Genomic DNA, 20,465 nt, shown 5'->3' with positions numbered 1-20,465 from the left:
AAACCGGGAAATACTTCTCCCTCTGCGAAACGGTATTTGTCTAATCCCATATATACTACTAACCCAGTGGAGATATCGTGTGCGAGATATTGATGATCCGTCTATTTGGTCATTTTGAGAAATAAGGCTTTAAAGTTTTACTTCGGTCTCCGAGAGCCCAAATTAGCCCTGTGAACTAGGGGGGGGGGAAGTTAGGGGCAGGGGGAGGGGTATATTTAAAGGTTTTACATAAATGTTTCATTGAACACCCGAATACACACCAGTCATAGAAATGTTAACCAAGTGTAAGGACCGTATAAGATGGTAGAAGAAATAATGTTCAGGACCATGATGCAAAATTCTCGTAACTAAACATCTTTAAAGCGTTTGTGTGAAGTATCATTAAAATGTACTGAATTGAATCCATTTTATGAGTACTTTTAGACTGTAAACAATGGTTGCTATGGGTGTTGCTATGTTGAAATATAGCTAGAAGTGTTCAGATTTCTTAATTTAAACGTAAATTCAGGAATAATTAGAGGAAAATCGTTTCAAAATACGATTTGCCAACGGACAGGGATGTTGAATCTTCGTGTTCCAAAAAAATGGTTTTCTGGTTAAAAAGTTATATCTGAGAGTATAAGACCCCCTTAAAAGTTCGCAGAAAGTCTGCAGTCCTTTAACTATAGTCCATAATCCAGTCTAACAAATTGACCAATAAAAAGAAGCTATATCCAAATTTGGAAAGCGAAAGGTACCAAAGCAGGAAATGCAGCCTTGACTCGTACGTCTGCCTCGAGCAGGGGACGCTTTATTTGAGGTTAATTTGGGACTTAGTCGTATTGTTCAATCATGGGGTGATTTCATCTTTTTGTAAAATGCTTCACCATGTAGCCTGCCCATCAATATAGTGGTGAAGAGCGTTTGTTTAGTTGTGAAGACAGTTGCCTCGTGGGTTTGTCTCTGCTCGTCGATCGATCAAGGACGGTAAGCGTTCGCAGAGTTTTCGTTAGTTTTACTCTCCAGCGTCTGTTTTAAGTTTCCAGATTAGTATTAAGATCCTTATCACTCATTTTAGATGTGTTACAATAGTATCTTGAGGTTAACTAGCCTGTGCAATGGCAATCTCAGCGCTTACTGCTCGTTTGATCGTTAGTATCAGACGACAGGATCAGAGTTTGTTTATTTGCGTGCATTCCTCTACGTAGTCGTTTGAAGCTTGTTCTTTATAATTTTTACGTTACCGATATGTACACTCGAAAGAATCACAGACTAATAGGGCTTGTTCTGATTCAGTTGATTTCACAAGACAGAAAATTCTAGTTCTCCATTGTTAATGCCCTTCCAACTTGAAAGCCTCTCGAAGTTATGCGTAAATATAGCGTCATGCCTTTTGGCTGTCTCTAGTTAACAATTATAATAAACTTTCCATATAACGCGCGCTCTGATTGGCTGAAACAGCGTGCTTTATCAGAGAACAAAGCACGGGTTGATGACGGTAAGTTGGCTTTCAAATTTTTGCTTCGGAATTTTGGCAAATTTGACCCAAATTAAAGATCCCCAGTGATTCAGACAAACGCAATGGAAACAAGCTATTTGTCTGCAGTAAATATGGCTTATAGAGACCATTGTTAGCAACAGTAGTGTTAAAACTGTACTAAAATAACAAGTTTTGCTAGATTCCCGCCGACAAAAACACGGAGTAGCGAAATAGACAAATTCTCAACCTAAACAGTGCTTCGATAAAAGACATTATATTTGTTACGAAGGCAGAAATTATACTTAAGAAAACAACAATTGAACTGTCTCTGTTTATGATGAGAAGCTTTATTTTTGTAAAAATGCTCAACTGCTCAAACAACACGTACATGCAGTGTAGTAACGCTCGTTCTCCAGTCATCTCAGCAAAGTGAACCGACAAGTGGTCAGTGCAAAGCTTGCTCTGATATTCTCTTCTGTGCTCAGAGTAGAACCAGTGGGAGCAGTTTAGTCTTTCTAACTTCTATGCTAGTTTGGGCAATCTTGCTGCATGCGGCTACAAGCCGTAAATAACTGTAGCTCCTTTCAAATTCTCGTTTCGTAATTTCCACTGGAAAAGTGCACGTTTTCATAGGCCACAATATGGCCGGATTCCTCTGGACTATAAACCTTTACCTGCCTATAGATCCATATTTAAAAATTAACTAAAAAGCGAACTTTGAAGGCATCGTTCTTCTCTCAAAAGCCGGTCAAACTACTCAGAACTGAAAGCATAGCTGAAGTCCAGCTTGTGATTGACAGCTGTCGCTTCGTTAGCCAATCAAATGATTTGAACAATTCTAACAAAGATTGTGATTGGCTTATTTTAGCTCGCTTTATCGGAGAACAGTGCATGGCTGACGCCACTTTTACCCATTTGGAAAATAAAGTTTGGTTTGAAAATTCGGCCGAATGCGTGGGAAAATTACCGGATTCTTTATCATAAAACAAATACAGAAGCCTCGACTGTGCTCTGTTCTGTTGTGAAGCACTTAGGAACTGGTAGAGCACTCAAGAAGTAGGGGAAAACACTCAACTACGTCTCGTGTTTTCCCCTACACTTTCATGCTCTACCGCTTCCTGCGTGCTTTACAACAGAACAGAGCACAGTAAAGGCTTTTTTATTTGTTAATTAGATTATTGGCTCAAGGTTTCTATGAGGTGATAGTTGAGGAGGCCGAAAGCCGAATCAACGATCGCCTAAAATAATGGTTTCCAAATATTTTTTGATGCATCATTGAACTTTACGCTTTGACAAAATCGCACTTATTGAATTTGCAGTTGTTTACGCATGCACAGCGGTTTTTCAATAATTTCAAGTTTTTAAAGTCAAGAATCCATTTAATTATCAAATTCATTAGTTATTCATGTGCTGATGACCCAATCAGCTTGCATCAATTGGGTCGGGTGCATGTATTTTTTTTTCTTTGCCATGCGACAAGAGCTGAGAAAATTGAATACACAAAAATGAGTTAATTTTTGACTTCAGAGGACAAATCAAAACTGAATACAACAGAATTTCCATTTTTTTACGATAACAGGTAACATTTGAGAAAACACCAGAGAATAAAAGCGAAAGACACATAAAAACCAGTTTAAAAAGAAGAAGTCAGATAATTTCTTTGCTGCGCGACAAAATAATATAGCGCAGCAAAAGAAAGATGAGAGTTGTACATCAAAAAGACGACAAAAACAAGCCAATTACTTTGAGATAAATCGTATTTCAACTGTGTTAATTTAGTGCCCACTTAGTTCTTTTCTCAAGAGTTCTGTAGTAGCTGAATAAGACTCAAAAAATATATATATTTGAGCGAAGCGAATAAATTAAACAAAGAAACCCCGGGGTCGCTGTAAATTAAAATATGCAAAAATCCAGCAAGCAAAAATACAGTTCACTTTTTAAACCGAAAATTCCCAAATAAAGGCAACCAAACAAAAGAAATGTGACAAGAAGTTCAATAACAGTAAAATTTAATTCAAGATGAGGCAAAAAAACTTATCTAGAAAATTTTGCAGACGTGCTTTGCTGCATGATCGCATGTTTGAATTAATTCTTCATGCTAAAACGAAAGCTAGAGTTAACAACAACTCACTCTCTCATAATATTGTATGAACAAAAAAAAGACAAGACAAATCTGGCAGTAAATGGGACCATGGACACTGGGTGCTCCCCGGGATAGCAACGAGAGTGGGTGGAAGCGACACACCCTGGACAGGTAATTGGGTGGTTAGCGGACACACCCTGCAAACAAAGTGGGGCGGTTAGTGGACTCAAACCCCAAAGCATAAACACAACGTTGGGTGGTTAGGGGATGCAAACCCCAGAGCAGAAACTTGGGTGGTTGGCGGACACACCCAGTGAATGAATTGGGGTGATAGCACACTCACCCAGAGAACGAAGCCCCCCAGCCTAGCTGCTTAGGTAGCTAAGAATAAGGTGGGGTAAGGGACCCATGTCAGATTCTACACAAAATTCATATTGTTTTGCTTTTCTGATATCATTAAAATACATTGAAGTAAAATTGTAAAAACTAACTGTTACAGCTGCAATTTATTAGACTAATAAATATGCAAAATTGAGTTACTATCTCGTCATAATGTTATTTTTCAAGTTCTGTTAATTCACATTTTCATGCATCATCTAAGATCCTCTAAAATGATAAATATGCAAAATCAAGTCACTAACTTGTCAGTAAATGTTATCTTTAGAATTCTGTTCTTTTGCATTTCATGCATCATCGCAGTTTCATAATACATTTTCTATTGCTTTTCGAGAGTCTGGAAATAAACAGCGATACTTTTTCCAATAAGATTAGAAACTGTGTAGCACTAGTGTAACAATTTTAGCTGAAATTTCAATTTTTTTTTGTGTTGATAATATTGAATACTTGATTCGTTGTTGTCTCTCATACATGTGAAGTGTTTTTAGTGTCAGTGTTTTCTTCATCATTAGAAAGCTACCACTGCTGTCCATACAGCAGTCCTGAAATGCATGGATTTTCCATTTTCAGCACTAAAAAAAAGGAATTTTGAAATGCTTGTCACTATAATTACCCAATTTAAAGGAGATAACTTTTGATGTCTAATTTCAGAAAATACATGTGTCTATACTATCCCAGCTCTCCCCTCCCTTGGGAAAATCACTGTAAATCCTAAGAGAGAGGAGATTCCAGAGGCACAGTTTCCAAAGGAGACAGCTGGGTTTTCATGGAGAGCTTGGTTTCTGGAAAGTTTCCTCAGTTTGTAAACAAAAGCAAGATATTCATGCACTACACTGTTAGAACTAATTCAAAACAATACAGCCCGTCATTAATCTGATAAAGTCACCAGTTGTTTATAATGAATTTACATGACTGTATTCAGTAATATACATTTATTACTTCCAGCACTTTTATTATATGTGTAAAACATAGTTGTAATGCAAGGCATACAATGGAATCCTCTTGTTTAATTGTTCTTCTCCTGTTGGTGTTGTGTTTTTTTTAAAGGTTGAGTCAGTGAGTCAGTTCAAGTAGTAATGTCTGGTTTCAGGATGTCAAAGGGTGTTTGTAACAAGACTTGGTGAGTTTTCATATAAGCAATTTGAGATTCTTATAAAAATTTTTTTGCCTTATTGGGGCAGTAAAAAGAAAATAATTATTTCTGTTTCAAGGTAACATGCATGTATATGTGTAGTCATTGTCTATCAGTGTTTATAAAATAAATGAGATACTACGTATGCTCTGATTGGTCAATAGAGTTGCTAAACCTATGTTCTATTGTACTGGTAAACCGCGGTTCCTGATCTATGGCAGCTCTACTTGGGAACTAGAGAACTCGGAACTCTAGCGATAACAAATTTAATAAACAGTTTTGCCTTTCACTGGCTGAGATATCAATAACATGAATATCTTTTCATTCAACATAAATATTTACAAGGGAAAAAAGGACCAGAAGTTGGACGTCATATAAAGCTTTGTCTGTTTTTTCCGTGGCAAAAATTTTACGCCGACTCTGGTCATGCTTGAGATTAAAATTAAGGAAGTTTTAAACCCTTTTTTAGGTGCTTTCCAAAGCTTAAATGCATGCATGGATAACACGATAAATGAAAGGCCGCGTGCAAGAACGTCCCCTAGATTTTTCGGCCATTTTTGAAAGTGCTTAAAACTAGTTGAATTTTGGCATGTGGGCTTCGTTTTACCTGAGAAACATTGCTCTGAAGTTTTTTCGCTGGGTTGCTTTTCGTTCTCGAGAAATAACGTATGCAAAAAAGGCACACAGGTTGGAAAAACCGAGTGGTTTATTGCATACGCAATATCTCAAGAACGAAGCGAACTTTAGCGCGAAAACTACGGGACATTGCTTAACATACCTGAACATGCGAAATTTGGAGCGTTTTCGACAAAGTTCACCTTTGATTAAAATACCTGACGCCCTTTTCCCGCCGAGTCCTTCAAATAAACGAAGCCGGGCCTTTGTTATGATAAACAGAGCCGATCCTTTGTTATAATAGCTAAGCCAAGCCTTTGTTATAAGTCGAAGTCTCACCTCGGTTTATTATAACAAAGGATCGGCCTGCCGCAACCGCAAGGACTTTGATTTTACTTAGAAACCAGCAAAATGTCAATTTCACACAGCTTATATAAGCTCAAATTTGTTGATTTCAGGTCAAAAGTGCTTAAAATGTTGACTCATGTTAACGCGCAACGGCAAGGATGTTGATTTCTCTTAGAAAGCAGCAAAATGTCAATTTTACGCAACGTAAAAGCTCAAAAATGTCGATTTTAGGTCAAAAAAGGTTTAAATGTTGATTTCATGTTAACCCGTGACGGTAGGGATGTTGATTTCACTTAGAAAACAGCAAAATGTTAATTTTACGCGGCGTATAAACTCAGAAATGTTGATTTCAGGTCTAAATAGGTAAAAATGCTGATTGCATGTTAATGCGTGATGGCAAGGATGTTGATTTCACTTAGAAAACAGCAAAATGTTAATTTCACGCAACGTATAAGCTCAAAAATGTTAATTTCAGGTCTAAATAGGTAAAAATGCTGATTTCACGTTAACGCGTGACGGCAAGGATGTTGATTTCACTTAGAAAACAGCAAAATGTTAATTTCATGCAACGTATAAGCTCAAAAATGTTAATTTCAGGTCTAAATAGGTAAAAATGCTGATTTCACGTTAACGCGTGACGGCAAGGATGTTGATTTCACTTAGAAAACAGCAAAATGTTAATTTCACGCAACGTATAAGCTCAAAAATGTTAATTTCAGGTCTAAATAGGTAAAAATGCTGATTTCACGTTAACGCGTGACAGCAAGGATGTTGATTTCACTTAGAAAACAGCAAAATGTTAATTTCATGCAACGTATAAGCTCAAAAATGTTGATTTCAGGTCTAAATAGGTAAAAATGCTGATTTCACGTTAACGCGTGACGGCAAGGATGTTGATTTCACTTAGAAAACAGCAAAATGTTAATTTCATGCAACTTATAAGCTAAAAATTGTTGATCTCAGGTGTAAATACGTGAAAATGTTGATTTCACGTAACTCGTGACGGAAAGGATGTTGATTTCACTTAGAAAACAGCAAAATGTTAATTTCACGCAACGTATAAGCTCAAAAATGTTGATTTCAGGTTTAAATAGGTAAAATATGGCAGCCGGAAATTAGTGTTAACATCTGGAACTTACTTTGGTTATCTGGGACAATGATTATCTGCACTGAACAAATAAACATCAAATAAGCACTTTTCCAAATACAGCAACGTCTTAAATGGCTAAAAATCACGAGATAAATACATATTTTTCGACAAATGCGATCGTAGCTTTATGTCACGCACCGCTTAACAGATTAACAAGTTAACCCTTCTGCGCAACGTACAGGTCTCCATACATCTGCATGTCCGCTGATCCCAGAAGTTCAAAACACTACAAATCATGCCGATATGAAACAAAATCAACGCAACCTGGATCACAGATCTATGTTACAATCGATCGCTACTTGTTGGCCATTATTACCTTTAAATGAAAAAAGCCGAAACAATCTACCAGTTCGAGAAACGCGAGCAGAACGTGATCGCAATGCATGCCGGGAAGGGTCTTTACACCTCGTGCACAGGAAAACATGGCGGTCGATACAAGACAAATTTTATAAGTCAAAAACCAGTTCTCGCTTTCCAAACTTTGACACTAGCAACGCTTGGCAAATGGGCCACAACTCATGAGAGGGTATTTTTCTTGGGCAAGAACTGCTCTTGGTCTTTGCTGCCTGGCTCGAGCTGACTTTGAACGCCGATAACACGATTACGGTATATCAGCTACCTTTGCAGTTTCAGAACACATTTTGATTCTTTAAAACGTGCTGACGACTTACAGGTCTATCGAGGCTTTATGATGCCTCTCAACCACCAGACAGGCACACAAGGTACTTTAACACTATGCTTAAGATATTAGTTGACAGAGCTCTAACGCGGCACATCTGTTTTTCGTTCGATGGTATTTCGTTTGCCGCTCGATCGATTCACGTGTTGTGTTTATGTCACAATAACCGATGTAAACAATCTGTTCCCAGATTTCTGCTCTATATACTATTTTCCTTTGACTTTAAGACAGCTAAGATTCAGTGGAATACACTATAAACAGTCTGCCTGTCTGCTGTTCAATAAAATAATAGGGTTCCTTTTGTTTTTTGTTCAACAAAAGATCTCCAAAAGATGCTGCTTGGAAAACTGAGCTTTTTGCATACGTTATTTCTCGAGAACGAAGAGCGCCCCAGCCAAAAAAAATTCAGAGCAATGTTTCTCAGGTACAACGAAGCCTACATGCCAAAATTCAGCTATTTTTGAACACTTTCAAAATGGCCAAAAAATCTAGTTGACGTTCTTGCACACGGCCTTTCAATTAAGCTTACCTTCGATATGCGAAAATTTTAAATTGAGTTTTGCTGTGCGGTTTTCTGTTTATGTTGTTTGGCCTTCCGTTTTGAGTCTGAATAATCTTGAGGTCCTCAAAATACACAAAGCAAAAGTAGTGAAAAACATTTGTATACAAAAAAAAAATTATAATGTACTTCAGTTAACTTTTGTAATCCTGGGTTAGTGTTAACTGGCTTCCGAACAACCCGGCCCTGTTTACAGCAAGTTAACATGGTGTCCAAGATCAAAGAAGGATGCTATAAACCAAGGATGCATGTCTGTCAACCTATTAGCTGATGTTTTTTGTATTTAAGGCGATTGGCAGGCGGTAGTGCAATGACTGCCGGTCATACCGACTAATCCAATACACACACTGGATCGCCTAAATACGGGGGTGCAACCAACACGTCAACTTCACTGGGGGATCGAACCCCGCCCCTACAAACAGGAAACATAGAAACAAACAAACGAGAGACGAACAGGCAAAAACATCAGACAACAGGACTAACATACACTGCTCCGGAGCAACGGCGAAAGGTGAACCCAAAAGAGGGGCACCTGTCAACAGACTAATCCTAAGAGAATAGGTTCGCCACCAATATGCAACCCAAAACAAACCAAGACCAAAAATAACAACAAACTCGACGAGCAAAGTCCAAAATCAACGCAGAAATGGCAAAAACGAGAAGACGAGGCCAAACGGAGTGGGCAGCAACACGGGAAGCAGAATCAAGACAAAGCGAGCCACAGGAAAAATGGGACGGATAACCGGCTTGGAAAAAGGCGTACAAAATCCAGGGAACAGACGACGAGGTGCAGCAACAGGACCAAACGTAGCAGCAGCCGAAGCAGCAACAGAACTAACAGGGCTACCATGCGAAGTGGTAACAGGACTAGACGTAACAGCAGGCGAAACAGCAATGTAAGCAACAGAACAACTAGAACGTACAGGCGAAACAGCAACGGAGTTAGCAGGACAACTGGACTGGACAACCGGAACAGCAGCAGAGCTAGCAGGGCTGACGGCAGGACCAGAACCAGAGCCAGGCAAAAAGCAAGGCGAAGACAGGTCAGCAAAATCAACACGCGGATGAGACAAGTACGGGCGGCGTGGAAAACAATCAGGCTCACAAACATACTTGGGGGCGTCAATATCAGCTAAACCATACGTAGAAGCAGCAACAGACGAAGATGGGCGAGTAGACAAGACGGACGAAACAGCACATGGCGCAGACTCAATGGTGGGACGGGACAACAACGAAACGGCATAACGAGGTAAAAACGGTGAACGAGACGACACTGTAGCGGACTTGGCACAAACCATTTGCTTGACATCATACAATTGACATTGCATACAAAGACACGCAGGCACAGAGTCGTAGCAGGCAGGCTTAACAGGAAAATCCATCACAAAACAAACAGCTCAAACACCAAAAAAACCTTCCAGATTCCCACCTAAGCAGAGACTTCCTTCCTTGCTTGGCAGTACTTCGGGCCGCCGGAGCTCTGCTGAAAACAGCATATAAAAATTTATCACAAAATAGGATTAATAAAAACTAGAAATTACGATTAAAAACTACATAGCCATGATAATAAAAAGCTTTTTTGTACATTCTAATTTGACGGAGGGCAGACGGAGATGATTGCTTTGCTGCGTCCTTCTCTGTAGAAGGTCTCTATTAAAATAAAAATAGACTTGTAGACTAGTATCTACAACCCGTGACAAAAGTGTTGGGAAGGTTATTTATTGTCAGCCAAGGGCTTAAATAAATAATTAATACAGGAAGAGATGATTATTATTAATCAGGAAATTTTGCCTTAAAAATATTTGGCAGTGTGTTTGCTCCATATGTTTTTGAGGTGTTCTAAAATCAACACAAAATTAGTGACAGAATGGCAAAGGGTAATCATCCTGCACTGATACTCAAACTTCTAAACAACTGAGAGAACTTCAAGGTGATTAACTAGTATCTTCAACCCATGACAATAGTGTTGGGAAGGTTATTGTTTTTGTCAGCCAAGGGCTTAGTGGCATTATTGTTCGGTAGAACTTGAACACAGGTATGGGGAGACGAGGAGAAATTAAAGAACTTCATACGTGGCCAAGTCTGGTTCTAATCGACCAATTTTCATCTATTAACATTCAGCCTGAATCAATAGATCTCATTACAAGGTTCTGGGGAGTAACTACAGAGTTTGTGGGATTTATTCACCAGAGCCTGGTGCTGAGGTCTAGTGTTAGGCTGAATTTTAATACACCGAAATTGGTCTATTAAGATATTTTTATCTCATAACAAGATCTCAGCAACCTTCCCAACTACTTTTTCATTCATTGTATTTATGATCTTAATCTGGAAGTTCATCAGTGCAAAATTTTTGTGTAGCTATCGCATACTTTGCTCACCTTGCAATACATTGTTGCGTGATTCTCTGAGTCGACTTTAATTTCATTGGAGCGACTTTTCATGTACCCCATTTCTTACTAAACTAGAGCCAAAGCTCATTCATTTATTCTAAGATTATCATTGTTTTATTGCTCAGTGTACCATTTCTCTCATGTGACTAACATGCCTTTCCTCTTGTTAACTAAAGTAAAACAAGGTGTGCCTGGTGATGAAGCACTGGAAACGCTTGCACAGGATGTTACTAATGATTGTTATTGGACGCTTGGTCGCCGTCTCAAAGTTCGAGACACGCAGCTTGAAGAATTTCATCACCAAAATGGTGTGTGTTCACAGAGGGCATATAAAATGCTCAAGGACTGGAAACGTGGGAATGGTTCAAGTGCCACATATGAAGTTTTATACAATGCTTTATGCCATAAACTAGTAAAACGCGTAGATTTAGCAGAAGCACATTGTTGCTCTGGCTAGCAATGGTTATTATATATAGTTTTTAGAAAATAGCCCAAAGAAAAAACGTGCACTGATTGGTTAAAGTCGTATTTCTATTTGACAATTAGATTATGAGCTCGAGATTTCTATCGCTTGATAGTTGACCAGGGTGCAACCTAAGTCAACTATTACGCATAGAAATCGAGAGCGAATAATCTAATTGTTAGTATAAATCCAGTAGTCATTCAAAACTTAAATCTAAATCCTCTTCAAAGACACTTCGAAAGCACCAAGAAACGGCCCTACGCTACTCACTATCTACAACAGAATAGATAGTGAGGAGTGTAGCCAATCAGAGAACGGCATTCGTGATAGAACGCTAGTAGATTTATGCTAAAACTTGATAGAAACCCAGATAGCGAGTAGCCCTTCAGTGTGCCGTTGTTAACAAACTGGCTGCCGCTTCGTTGCATTGTATGTTCATAATGATGCAGTTGAAAATGGACAGATTCATAGTTATCAATGAAGTTTTCAATGAGAAATTGAGCCAAATGTTCCATTCATGTCGAAGAAAGCGATGCAATTGTTTCTGGAAAAGTTTCAGAAAACGAGTTACTTAGTTGAGCAGGTCTGTTGTCATGAGAAAACAGGACTAAGGAGTCTGAAGGACCATTTCTTTTCATTTGCTGAGATACATAAGCTTAAAATATTTTTACAAAGTGAATATTTCAGTCCAGGGACAAAATTTTTAGATTAGTTTCCAAAGACTTTCAGATTGTCATTGTCCAATCAAAATGGTGAAGTCACGATAGTCATCATCTTCGGGTTAAGTCATGTTATTAAGCAACATCACTGATGAAAATCACAGGCTGAGTCTATTCTCGGAGGAAGGATTGTGATCAAAGAAAGTACTTGTTTTTCAATTACTATGATGTTGTTCTTAATGTCCCTGAAGACTAGAAAATCCACTTCAAGCATAAAACAAGTCATCTTTGAACAAGTCAGTGCATCTTTTTTGTCCCAGATTTGGTTGAGTTTGGAGAAAGCAATTTCTACTATAATGGACATTGTGTCTAGATTTTTTGAAACCTTGGGGGATTGGGGCTGTTGAAACGACTTCTCGCCTAAACCTCTTAGTACTTGCACCACGAACATACCTGTTTATTATGACATAATGCAGTTCAGTGTAAATATTGTATATAATGAGTGAACACTGTCAAACCTCTCGTGGTTTGGCCTTTTTATTCAACTCTATGGAACAAGAGTAAAGGTTTAGTTTTTGTAGTTAAATAGAAATGTGAAGTTGCAACTGCACGTTTGCAACTGTCCCTGTTTGTTCCCTCAACTGTGCGTCCACTCCCGGGTGTATTAAGGAGTGGTTCAGCTATTATTTAACCATAAACTAAGGGGTGGTCTATCCTAAAGCAGGGCCAATTGACATTGATGTTTTCATGGCTGCCAACTAGATGTCAGTCTGGCATCACTGTAAAAGCTTTTGTTTACCAGCAAGACAAAACAGTACTTAGTGAGTATTCTCGAGAAACTTGTGAGGTGAGCTTAAGGTAGCCAAACACAGTTTCGTGCGCACTTTTGCTGATACAATTCAGCGCGTGCATAAGGATTGCAAAAAACAAACATGCCACCAATAGAGCGATCATTTTATTTACTCAACACCCGCACTATCTGTGCTATTTTTCTCTATAATTGAACGCAGTGTATTAATGGCTTTAGTCTTTTATAACAAAGATATGTTAGAAAAGGTAACGATGCAAAGAACCCAGCAATTCTCAGCATTTTCTTTGTTACCGAAAGAACCCAGTTAAATGTAGCGCATGCATAGTAAGTCAAAAAATTGCACTCTCGGAAATAGGTTTATTTCTCAAGAACCACTAATTAGAATTTCACGAAATTTGGCAGGAAAATACTCCAGGAAATAAGTAACTGGAGTATTGAAAATAATTGAACTTTAACAAAGGAAATTCAAGATATTCCAGTGAACCTTCAACAAGGGATAATTAAAGATCTCTCTGTTAAATTATTAGCAAAATGGTGTTAACTTGTGAGAATCGTTGCAAGTTTGTTGCATGCAAATTATAAAGAAAATCTAATGACTAGATTTTCTACAAATAAAACCAATTTTAAAGGCCTTTTTATTTTTATTCATGTTGACATGGCAACGGCAACCACGTCAGCTTAACCATCAAAAATCCAAAGTTTGTGTTGTTAACTTGCTCGCTGCCATTTTTGGCGACCGAGAGATCAAGGGTTTTAGAGAAAAAGGTGAATGAAACACAGGTATCAAAAACTGTGTTCAGCCACCTTAATTGAATGTTATTGGAATGTATTGGCCAAGTTGTGATCCTGTCACTGTTAATATTATAATGTCATGTGATATCAAGAAAGTCAGCCCAAGGAAGATTGAGCACCATACCAATTACCTTTGCTAGGTAACTTAGCTATGAAGAAAATAAGTGTTTTTGATACAGCAAAACAGGAAGAAAATTGTTTCAACTAATCATTAGCTGATCCACTCCTCAATGTTGCTGAGCTGTTTTGATATTGAGGAACAAACCCAGATGAATAGACTCATCTCGATATATAAAAATTTAGGCTAACACAATAGACCTCGTGCTCTAGGGAGTAAACCCCACGAACTCTGTAGTTATTCCCCAGAGCCTCGTACTGAGGTCTATTGTTTTAGGCTGAATTTTAATATCTGGAAATAGTCTATTGGATTATCTTAATCATTGTAATACTAGCAGACACCTAGTGTGCTTCATTGCTCTTTAGCAATGTTTTCTTAAATGTGATGCTTGGACATTTTTCTGTCAAGAGTTTTTAATTGTTTTGTGTCAGAACAAGAGACTTGAGGAACATTGACACGAAGTAGCAAGTACAAAGAGACTTTAAATAAGAAGTACTTGGAACTTCAAAGAGAAATCAGATGGAAATATGTTAAATGTATTTTAATAAAATCATTTTTTTGTTTAAATGACCATTTCTGGATGCTGTTGCTTTTCACGGAAGGTTCAGTTAATCTTTCAATTCCCAAGTAATTTCAAATTGTCCCAAACTTTGTCTCGAACCTGTTTCAGATGGCCATTGCTCCAAATGAAGCTAACAAAATCCAGTGATACAGGACAACCGTGTTTAGATATACATGACCAATCAGAATGCACGTTATATAATCACAATTTATCAATATTTCTATTTGCGGTAGACAGAATTAAGTCAACCCACGGTAGTTAATATCCAGACTTTTTTTGCAGGATTTCCCCCCGGGGGAAGGGGACCCCCGTATGAAAGAGTCGGGGATGCTCGTCGGGAAAATTTGAATTAAATCCCTAAACGAGACCAATCAGACGGAAGTAAGAGCGAGGTGACGAGCATCCAGACAATTTCTTATTACAGTTCCCCCAGGGGGGTATTGTGGATGCTCGTCGGGAAAATTTGAATTAAACCCCTAAAGGAGACCAATCTGACGAAAATAAGAGCGAGATGTCGAGCATCCAGACCTTTTCGTATTGCAGTTCCCCCGGGGGGTATTGTGGATGCTCGTCGGAAAATTTGAATTAAACCCTAAAAGGAGACCAATCTGACGAAAATAAGAGCGAGATGCCGAGCATCCAGACCTTTCCATAATGAAGTTCCCCACGGAGGGGGGGGGGGGGGGGGTGCGCGCTGTTAGCGTTAGACTCGTAACCCACGTGATATGGGAAGACTGATGCAACACGCTCCTCGAGTTCTCCGCGCGCTCCTTGTGTCCCTCGTGAAAGTGAAAAGTACTTATACCTCGAGTTTCAGTATCTGAGTTAGACACGTAACTTCCTAGTCTCCGCAGCCTCTCGGGCGAAGTTACACAAAGCTCCTTGTCCCCACGCGAGGGGATGAGGAGCATTGGGTGACATCGGAGTGGCTGTGAAGTAGACTAGTATAATAATCTAACGGCATACAGAAGGGACACGCCCCTCGCGTTTATCAAGGGTGCTTGCTATTTAGCCAAAAGATCCGGAAAATCTGTTCAGAAATCATAGACTACCTCCAGAGGCGGTTATTTTCATTCCATTCAGAACGGAACGGGGGAAATTTCCTCACCATTTGCAACATTTACCAGTTTCCAATCTCCCATCAACCGAAAGCAATTACGGGAAATGGAATTGTAAATTCATATGGTAAGCGCCGTCTCATTCGGTTTGGTTGGTGATTCCGGAAAAACCCTTACCATTATTCAACAGTCATCCCAACCGGTTCACTCTGACAAATGGTGAGCACACCGTGTCTCTTGTAAACCTTTCACTCGGATAAAAGCGTGAAGTGTTTGAAAGTAAGAGAGTCCTGTCCAAGAGTGCAGTCGAGTTCGCAGGAAGTCTTCGACTGTTGACAGCCTCTCTATTTACGCACGTGAAAGAAAAAGCGAGCGAAGCGAGCACGAAGCACGCGGAGGTGGGGGGTGGGGTTTGCGAGCGAAACGTGCAAGAAGAATAGAGAGGCTGTAGACATCTTTAAGAAGTACTTGGAACTGTTCAAAGAGAAATCAGATGGAAATATGTTAAATGTATTTTAAGAGGTAGGACATTGGCTTTTTTGATCTTTAGGTCCTTCGGACATAGTTATGTCTGGTCGCGACAAAAGGGTCGCACTTGTCGTAAGCATGGGATGACAGATTTTATGTCCAATGTAAACACCAAAAGCGTTAGTAACGGTCCCTACCCTCTACCAAGTCAAGTCTTCCATTTTGTGCTGGCGTCCAGTTCTCTCGCGATTCTATCCGCGAGTAAGATCGAGTAAGAAAATACGAGAAAATAGAGGGCTGTGAACAGTCTAAGAAAGTCTACAGTCCTTTTACTGTAGTCCATAATCCAGTCTAACAAATCCAACAAGTCACGGTAAGTGTCATATGTTATTGATTGACCAATTAAGAGTCCCTCTCCACAAAAATGGAAAATAACTCGGCAAGGGTCGAAAATTCGATTTCGCTCATATTTTCATGGTAGATAGGCTAGGGCATGATAAAAACTACTGGATAGTTTTTTTGGCAAAATATCCTTTTATTTCAAAGAAATATGCAAATTACCAAATTCCGTTAAAATCGTCATTTAACGCACCATGTTATTACACAAGTTTGAGAGCCTCGCATGCAAAACCACATCATTCTTCCGTCTTTAAAACACTCAAATATTTTTGTGCAATGTTTAAATGTGTACTGGGTTGATTTTAGGGAATGTTGCGTTGTCTTTTTGGGTGCAAAATAATTAAATTTCGAAGACATGTATTTCATTCACTTAAAAGTACTTCGTGAATATAATTAATTTTCACCATGTGCGAAACCTTCAAATGGATCAAGCTTCTGGTGGTTGAATTGCAGAAGGATGGTCTACAGATTTCTGTAAAAAGTTATTTGGGCAAATGATTGTGAGCGACGCGAGAGCTTTTCAAAGTACGTCAAAAATGCAAATATTTGACCATCCGTCACCAAATTTCAATTTACGGCTTAGACGTATATTTTAGCATGTGCCTAGCCTGCAGTGCAGGCGTCTTATTGGGGCGAGTTAGCGTTACAACCTTGCGACCGCCTTTTTAGACCGCCATGTTAGACGGTGGGGGATGGGGGAGGGGAAAAATGAGAAGACGCCTGCCCGAAAAGCCCGTTAAAATGCGAAACACCTCCTGATTAGTTGCGCTTCACTGCATTTCCGGAAATGAGCGGGTAACCAATCAAAATGAGGTTTTCTCGACACCGGAAGTCTCACAAGGGTACACAACACGAGAAGTTTGTGCCAAGCCGCACGATATCTAGCATTCTCACAGAGGTACGTGTTGCGCTAGCGACTTCAGACGTACAGAGTATTTTAGAAATACCGGCAACTGATGAGATCCACATGGAGGATCGAAACCATGGTCTTGTCTGAACTAAGCCGAACAATGGCATATAAAACACGCAAAACAGTTAACAGGACTTGCGCGTAAACAGCTACATTTGAATCATGTGGTGCCAGAACAACCAAAGGAGCAATAAACCTATACACCGAGCAAGAGAAACATAAGCTCGATCAGATAGCTGCAAGAAACATAAGAGTGTCTCTAGACAAACGTATAGCTTTCTCAAAGTAAAGCTACGGCGTCTGCGAAGGAAATCGTACGAGAACAAATATGATATCCGTGATAAGGATCTACCTACTGTGCTTGTAAACAGTTCTAGTCACAGCCGGGCCCGGTGTCACAATATAGAATGCAAGTAAGCAACATGTTCACGGTAAATTTCATATTTTGTTCCTCAAAAGCAAATTCATGGAGACTTGAAAGCATATCTTGCAATAGAAATGAGCCTAAACAATGCATAAAAACATGGCAAATCACAGAGGTGTCAAACTCAACTAGTCGACAGGCAGATAACGGCGCAAACCATGCAGACCTATGACTTATAAAAATTTGCCATAGCACGATCTAACGGCTCAACTCCGCTTAAAATTCCTCCTTATTACACAACATGAAGTGCCCTTCATGAACACGAGTGAAGCGACAAGAAAGGTCGAGTGACCGAACAGAGAACGGCAAATGTGCAAATGTCACGAACCGTAGAAGTCGTGTAGGCTAGTCAACCCCACTTTACGTAAATATTAAGCTTTTCCCAAAGCTAGTGGGTAGCACTGCCAATAGATTTTTTCCGGATACCAGTGTGGAAATTGCGTCTTTTTGCTCCGTTCGTAATTCGCGAGACATTCCAAGTTCACATAAACGCTTGAGAGATTCCTCGAGAGCGGAATCGAAACTAACAACATCACTTTCGAGAGAGTTTGCCATGTTTCTTACCCGCACGAACGAAACGAAACTGACTGACAGACAATTGACAGGCAGGGTCAAGCCGCACCAATCAGAAACTCCGTTCGTGGGCGAACGGAGTTTCCTAAAAGAACAATGACCTCGGGCAGGCGAGATTTTCTTCGCTCCACCCCTCCCCTATCCTTCCTCTTGCCTATCATTCACCCCCTTGGTAAAACTTTCTCTCTCTCCCCAGTCTTCCACTGCGTGAAAAACTCAAGATGGCGGCTAAACTTTTTACGATGTGAGCGCTCGCTCGAAAAAATCTCGCCTGCTCTGCAGGCTAGCATGTGCCACACGACTTGACCTATGATAAGTTGAAATAGACACAGAGCTGATAATTTCGAAATGTTCTAACCTTATTTGCTGTAAAAGGCAGGTCCAAAGCCGATTTGACGTGTTTCTCTCACCATTCGTCGCACATAAAGCAGAAGTTTGCTTTTGTTTACACAAGGTGTACATCCGATGTACATCGCCTACTGTCAACCTATTATTGGTCGAATACTGTGACTCTGTGACCATCTTTCTGCGCTTATGAACATCACTGCATCTAAGTCTAAAACGGCTGAGTCATTTGTAGATAGTTGCATGCTTTACGCTTCGCCAAAATATTGCGTTTGATCGATTGCTGACCATTGCTGATAAGCGTGTCGGCGCAGCACAATCTTACAGCCGTTATTTGTTCGTCACGCAATGCTGTCACGGCATATGCTGCACATTTTGATCTATTTTGTATGGAGCACTCTCAGGATAAGTGAAACAACTTAATCATTGTTTATCTGTTTGTTCGTATATACAATAATATGTGTCTATTTATATAATCGTGTTCTATAATGCACGTGGCGTCGGTCCAAATCACGTTTGTTGTACGTTCTGACGTTTCAGACAACAGCTGATAAAGCTAGTGCCTGTACTCACTAGAATTTTAAGAAAATCGCCCTAAACAAATTATAGATCAATGAAGCAAGAACTAGCTGAAATAAAAATAGGAAATCACAACGTGTCTAATTCGTGAGAAAAGCAGACTAAATTTAATTAGTAATTACGTGAGTAAATAGCCCTGGCCATGTCATTTTATTTGGCGTATTTTGTTTGCTTAGTGGCGAGGCATTGGTATGTAACAGAAAATAGTGGACTGTTGTCAATACAGTCTAAAATTATCGTCAGTAAAATATTGTAAATAAAACACCTATTGACCGGTTACCTCCGCGGCCACCATTTGATCATTCCGATAAGGGTTTCATTATTGTCTTTACCCCTATTAAGCGGCCACCCAAAATTTAAGAACTTTGTTTTGGAAAGGGCGATGGCAGATAAGAGTCTGAAATTGAAGGTGTATGACGAGTGATAATTCAAACACACGTCTATCATGATTGTCTTGAATTGACTCCACGTTCACCAAGAAATTTATAGCCCGACAGTGAAAAATTAAATATTCAAGGTACACCAATCTCTATTTAAGCGGCTAGCCCCATTAAGCGGTCACCACACATTTCCCCGAGGATAGCCCACTGTATTACATGTAAACCAAAAATAATTGTATAGCGCGGAAAAACCTAGGTATGAGTTTAGCGTTACAGTATTACGCAGGGCATGTAGGTAGCGGTGGTCGAGTAAAAGATAACAACAGAGGCAATGGTAAACTATTCATTCTTTTCATTTCTTAATTCAATCTCTTCCTACTCAACACGATTGTGTGCTCCCAGTGATTCCAAGCCTTACGGAGCCTTACGTATTAGGATAGAAATTGTCCTACCCTTACCCCCTAAAATGGAATGACAGCATTGCGTGACGAACAAGGAACCGCTGCAAGCAAGGATTCAAGCGGGTCTGCCTAATGTGCGAGCCAGCGAGCCATACGAGTCATGCGAGCCAGGGTGCGAGCCATGCGAGCCACGGTTTAAACATGAAAAAAACATTAAATAAACAGGGATACTACATACCAAAACATCTGATAAGAAATATATAAATAACGCTGTATTTTAATATATACATGATACGAGTTACACTTATAGCCACATGAAGCGACGGTTTTAATTTCTTAGATGATTCTAAAACGTAAATATATTTAAGTGCGTGACTGTATTTATTTTGTGTTATTTATTTATTTAGTTAGTTTTTTTAAGATCTTGAATATTATTTGTTGAAAGGAGTGCAAATTTCGAAGAAAACCACCATCGAACGTACGTGTTGGTAGTAAAACGATTTATCCCATTGGCATGATCAAGGTTCTGATAACATCAATACTGTATAGATTACATAACACTATCGAAGTCACGCCTTCTCTGTAGTCTTTAGAACGTAGTGGAGCTTTGTTGTTCTTTGTGTTCTTGTTATTGTTGCTGCTGCTCACAGCTTGTTCACAATTTCCCTACAATTTTAAAAATTACAGTAGAATTTTAGAGCTCCGATTTCTT

At 39.4% G+C, this 20,465-nt stretch overlaps 1 long non-coding RNA gene across 1 annotated transcript; it reads left to right on the top strand.

Annotated features, from left to right (window-relative positions):
* The first annotated feature begins 733 nt into the window (after window positions 1–733).
* On the top strand, window positions 734–13,079 carry LOC145468038 (uncharacterized). Its single transcript, XR_014042145.1, has 3 exons — window positions 734–966; window positions 4,986–5,058; window positions 10,988–13,079. It is a non-coding gene; the product is annotated as an uncharacterized LOC145468038 (long non-coding RNA).
* The last annotated feature ends 7,386 nt before the right edge of the window (window positions 13,080–20,465 follow it).

Source organism: Orbicella franksi, chromosome 14 (assembly GCF_964199315.1).
Source record: "Orbicella franksi chromosome 14, jaOrbFran1.1, whole genome shotgun sequence".
Lineage (NCBI taxonomy): Eukaryota > Metazoa > Cnidaria > Anthozoa > Scleractinia > Merulinidae > Orbicella > Orbicella franksi.
Note: the sequence above shows the minus strand (reverse complement) of the source record. Positions and strands in the feature narration are given on the sequence as shown.